The sequence below is a fragment of the Pan troglodytes genome, chromosome Y, assembly GCF_028858775.2.
Source record: "Pan troglodytes isolate AG18354 chromosome Y, NHGRI_mPanTro3-v2.0_pri, whole genome shotgun sequence".
NCBI classification, from domain to species: Eukaryota; Metazoa; Chordata; class Mammalia; order Primates; family Hominidae; genus Pan; species Pan troglodytes.
Window position 1 is genome coordinate 21,176,037 of NC_072422.2, and position 5,242 is coordinate 21,181,278.

Below are 5,242 nucleotides of genomic sequence, written 5' to 3' on the forward strand. Positions count from 1 at the left end.
CCATCTGAGCACTTCCTTAATTGCACAGTGAACACCATGGCCCAGTGTTCAGGTGGGAGTACCAAAACGTGCAAGGAATATTTGGAGTGCTAATTGGGGCCATGCTGACCAACTCCTGATTTGAGGGCTTTCATATCTGGAGCCAAATAGGAGCAGAATAAATTGATGCTGGGTGGGATGTGGCCTCCACACTTGCCTTTTCTTTTCCTGACTTCCATGTTCCTCATCAGCCTAGGGTTTCCTGGGTCTGGCTCAAGGACTTCCACAGTTAATGTTTCCGAGTTCATGAAGAACAATCCTCATGGGAATCCAGTATGTGAGGGTTTCCTTCTAAACACTGTCATGTTTTAATGACTGGGAAGCTTTGATACATTTAAAGACATAAATTCCTATTACCATTTCCAAAATGGAAACTATTGTTCCCCGACTTCTATCAGAGGGCTGAATGATTCTTTAAGGATGTCTGGCTTTTGCCTGATAATCTAGTCTCTGTTTTATTTTATGTGCATGGCTTCTCTTTGTGGATGAGTTCTTTGATTGGCTGTTCTTGATGGCACTTCCTCTCACCACATATTTTTTATCTGCAAGAGATTTCAGAGAGCAAAAGGTACTTCTTGTAGGCTGGCTGCACTCCAGGATGTGGGTGATTTTCTTGTTGTGTGGGCTGAGATTGCTTGCACTTTGTAGGAGGCTTTTGGGTCCTTTGACAGGAATCACTGAACATTGCTTGGACTCTAACACAAGGCAGCTATTTCTCTCAGATGAACCATGGTTTATCTTTTCTTTTATGGGAAATCCACTGGGGCCCTCATAAGCACTACTGGATATGCCTTTCAGGCTTGCCATCACTACAGATGGCTTCTGAGACATGTCTCAACATCATCTTCACTCGTGAGAGGCCAGCTCAAGGTGTGAGAACATTGCTCCACCTTGGACTTGCCTTGGTCATGGTTCCTGCATTTCCCACAGAGCCCCTGTGAGGCCAAGGATGAAGGGAGGCAGTGAGGTCAAGAGCCAGACCATCTTTCACTGTCACCACCTCTGTGGTCTTAGGTATAATTTCATCATTCAAAAAACCCTCAACAGCACATGAAACTATATTCCAATTTCCATGGGACCAGCTTCTTGCACACAACCTCTTTTGGGAATAGAGTCAGAAGAGCAGTTTCTAGCGACTAGCACACAGTCTCACAAAGCCTCCTACTCCAGTGTGACTTGACTACAGAGACAGACTGATGGGTCCCTGAGGTTGAGACTTTTAAGGTCCCACAGTCGTTTTTCACGGGCAGCCTTTTTCCAATACCAGCCCCTCTCTCCAGTACAGTTTTTCCCTGCTTATGTAGGCTCACCGCTCTGACAGCCCAGGTCTTGAGCCTGCCTCATGAATGAGCATGCTTTAGTCTCAGGGCACCAGGCCTGATTGTGAGTTCTGCCTAGCATCACAACGAGTTACAGCATTGTGTAACAACTCCCGCCACTTGGCAGAGAAGGAGACCTCCCTGAAGGTACATCAGCTGAGAAATCTCTCTTGTCTTGTCTCTGGGGTCCACGGGATAGTCCCATGATTTTAGGAGAGGGAAGACATGAGCCAGCCTAAAGAAACTTCAAGCACAGGCCCACCCAGGAGTAAACTGCAAAATTCCGAAGGATTTAAAGAGGTCTGCGGAATTCCTCAGGCCTGCCTAGACATTGTAGAAGTGCATGTTTTTTAAACTTGCCAAACTCTGATTTCTAAGTACATCCCACCGCTGTTCCACAAGGTTGTTCTCTCCCAGGTGGACCTTCCTGCAGAACCACACAGACTCAAGTGTTGTCACGCTATGCATTTCTCTGAAATTGTTGCAAGTGTTGGATCTTTGCGTGTATTGTGTGACATTGTGTGTTTGTTTCTGTGTTTGTGTGTTAGTGTGTGTGCATGCCTGTATTTTGAGACTGCTTAAAGAAATGTGGTTAAAGCTCCTCATAGCTTCTTTTTTTTTTTTTTTTTTTTTTTTTTTTTAAGACTCCCAACATTTTGGTGGCCTGTCTGTGTGGCTCTGTTTGGGCTGTGGGGTTTTGTGCTTTTTAATTTTCTGTGGATCATGAATTTGGAGTGAATTGGGAGGTGTGCCAAGACCCATCAGCATCCAAATCACCTCCTTTGAAGAAAAAAAAAAAAGCCATTCTTGTAGAAAGAAGAGGGGCAAACCACACCACAAAACAGAAGTCTCTCTATATTTATTATCCTGTGGCCAACCCTGTGAGAGCCACTAAAAACCTGTCCGCAGGGCCCCTTGAATTTATCTCGAACTGATTCTCAGGTAAGCAGGTTGTTCATGTTTTGAGGGAGCACTCTGCATCATCTTGAGATTTCAACCTGGGACCTAGAGTGTGAGCAGCCATAAGGCTAGATAGAGGTGAGGATACAATCTGCTGAAAGTTGAATGGGGTCCCGCAACTTCACCTGAAAATAAAATGAAGACAGATGACAGATAAGGTGCTTTCAAATCCATCCCCTCATTCCCTTAATTCCACAAGGAGTCCACACAATGGCCTGGTATTCAGGTGAAAGTACTCCAATGTGCAAGGAACATTTGGACTGCAAATTGGGGCCATCCTGGCAAACTCCTGATTTGAAGGCTTTCATATCCAGAGCCAAATGGGAGTGGAATGGAATGATGCTTTGTGGGATGCGGTATATACAATTGCCTCTTCTTTTCCTGTGTTCCTCATCAGCCCAGGGTTTCCTGAGTCTGGTTCAACGACTTCCACACTAAACATTTTCCAGTTCGTGGTGACCGACACTCATGGGAATCCATTACGTGCATGTTTCCTTTTAAATACTGTAACTTTTTAATGACTGGATAGCTTTGATACGTTTAAAACTGTAAATTTTTGTTACAGCTGCCAAAAAGGAAACACCAGTTCTCCCACTTCTATCGGAGGGCTGCATGATTCCTGTAGGATGAAAAGGAGGCAGCCGTGTCTGCTTTTTGCCTGTTAATCTAGGCTCTGTTTCACTACATCTGCACAGCCTTCTCACTGTAGAGTGGACCTTTCATTGGGCTCTTGCAGATGGGACTACTTATCGCCAAAGATCTTTGGCTGCCAGGGATTGCAGGGATCAAAAAGGACTTAAGTAGCCTGACTAAACTCCAAGTTGTGGATGATGGTGTCATTTTGGGGGCCGAGTTTGTTTGCACTTTACCGGAGGAGTTTGGGTCTTCTGTCAGAAATCTTTGAACATTGCTGGGACTCCAGCACAAATCAGGTCATTCTCTCAGGCGAGCTTTGATTTTTCTTTGCATTTATGGGCGTCCACATTGCCACTCAACAGCACTACTGGATAGCATTTCAGGCTTGCAATCACCACAGTCAGCCACTAAGACACTGTCTCATCCTCATCCGCACCCTTGAGGGGCTAGTTTGAGGTGTGAGAACACTGCTCAAATTTCGACCTACATTTGTCATGGCTCCTGCCTTTCCCTGAGAGCCTCTGTGAGGTGCAGGATGAAGGGAAGCAGTGTAGTCAAGGGCCAGGCCATCTTTTGCAGACACCCGCCTCTGGGGTCTCAAGTATGATTTCATCAACCAAAGATCTGCAAAAACTCATAAGACTATATTCCAATCCCTATGGGACCCGATTTTTGCACACATCTTCTTTTGTGAATGGAGTCAGAAGAACAGTTTCCAGCATCCACCTCAGTCTTGAAATGTGTTCTTCCAGCGATACCTGAACATGGAGATGACCTGAAGCTGCCCTCAGATTGAGACTTTTAGTGACCTGCAGTGGGTTATCGTATTTAGCCTTTTTTTCCAATAACAGAATGGCTCTGCCTGTATCATTTTCCTGTGTTTACGAAGGCTGAAATTTCTGACAGCCCGGCACTAGAGCCTGCCTCATGACTGCACATGAGCTAGTCTCACGGCATAATACCTGAGATGCGAGCTTTCCTAGGGTCGCAATAAATAACACCATTGCCTAGAGAAAAGTCCCTGTGGCTTGGCAGAGAAGGAAATCTCCGTGGAGATTCATCAGTCGTGGATTCTCACCTCTCTTCTCTGTGGGATTCTCAGGAAAATTCCAAGATCCTAGGAGAAAGCACACATGAACCAGCCTGAGGAAATATCAAGAAGAGCCACAGTAATTGCCCACAAAATCCCTAAGGATCCAAAGGAATCTGCAAGATGATTCAGGCCTACTAGACATTGTAGGGCTGAGTCTTTTTGAAAATTGACACGCTGTGATTTCTAGGTATGGCCCGCATGAGTTTTCCATGGTTGTTTTCTCCCAGGTGAAGCTTCCTGCAGAATCAAGCAGCCTCAGGAGCTGCCTGGCTTTGTTTTTCTCTGAGGGTGTTGTGAGTGTTGGATGTCTGCATGTGTGTGTGGCTTTATGTGTGTGTGGCTTTATGTGTGTGTGTGTGTGTGTGTGTGTGTGTGTGTGTGTGTGTATGTGTGTGTCCCTGTAAGTGGAGTCTGCTTAATGGAATGTAGCTAATGCTCTGCAGCACTTTTTGAGTTTCCCAACCACTTGGTTGCCTGTCTTTGTTGCTCTGCCTAGGATCTGGGCCTACGTGTTCTTTATTTTTCTGTGGATCATGACTCTGCAGTGAATTGGGAGGCTGGCTGAGTCCCTGTGGGGTCCAAGTCACCTCCCCCTGCAATAAAGCCACACTTCTATAAAGAAGAACAGCACATCACACCCAAGAACAGACTTCTTCCAGTGTTCCATTGTCCTGAAGCCAAATCAGGGAGTGACACTAGCAGTCCAGTTGGGAGGGCCCCTTTAATTTACCTCGAATTCTGTTCCCAGCTGAACATGTGCTTCATGTCCTGAGGGGGCACTACTCCATCATCTTGGGATTTTGCTCAAGAACATAGAGTGTGAGCAGAAATAAGATCATATATGAGTGAGGATACATTCTGGTGAGTGGTGGATGGGGGTCCCACACCTTCACCTTCAAAAAATTTGAAGACTTGACATAGAAGATGTTTCAAACTGCATCCCTGCATGATCTTAATTGTACAGTTAGTCCACAGCATGTTCTGGTGTTCAGGTGAGGTATTCAAATGTGCAGAAAACACTTGGAGGGCCAACTGGGGCCATCCTATCAAACTCCAGATTTGAGGGTTTTCATACCTGGAGACAAATGGGAGTAGGATTGATTGATTCTGGGTGGGATGTGGCCTCCACCCTTGCTTATTCTTTTCCTGGCTTTCATGTTCCTCATCGGCCTATGGTTTTCTGGGTCTGGCTCCA